Raw genomic sequence first — 411 nt, forward strand, 5'->3', positions numbered from 1 at the left:
AATAACTTTGCTATTCAGTCGTTTACCAACCTGATGAAATTATTTACCGAAAAAACGACATAGTAAGAAACTAGAGAAAACGCTCCTGTGAATAGTCCTAATTTCCGGTCCCTTGCAAATTGTAACTATTAGAAGAAGACAGTCTCCGAGCTTAGTTAGTGCGGTGCCGAGGGAAGCTTGAAGCTTGCTTAGACTAATCATTCCTGACGTATGGCCTAGTTTTGTGGTAAAGGACTAATTATGTATCGATTTTCGCCCCAGGAGGTTTTACGTTTTTTTCTTTAATTGTTCTTCGGCAGTCTGGATCCTGTCATGGCACATTTATCAACATTTGTCCGGAAAGAGTGTGAGAGAGAGAGAGAGAGAGAGAGAGAGAGAGAGAGAGAGAGAGAGAGAGAGAGAGAGAGAGAG

The sequence above is a fragment of the Branchiostoma belcheri genome, unplaced genomic scaffold, assembly GCF_001625305.1.
Source record: "Branchiostoma belcheri isolate BF01 breed outbred unplaced genomic scaffold, Haploidv18h27 scaffold50, whole genome shotgun sequence".
In the NCBI taxonomy this organism is placed as follows: Eukaryota; Metazoa; Chordata; class Leptocardii; order Amphioxiformes; family Branchiostomatidae; genus Branchiostoma; species Branchiostoma belcheri.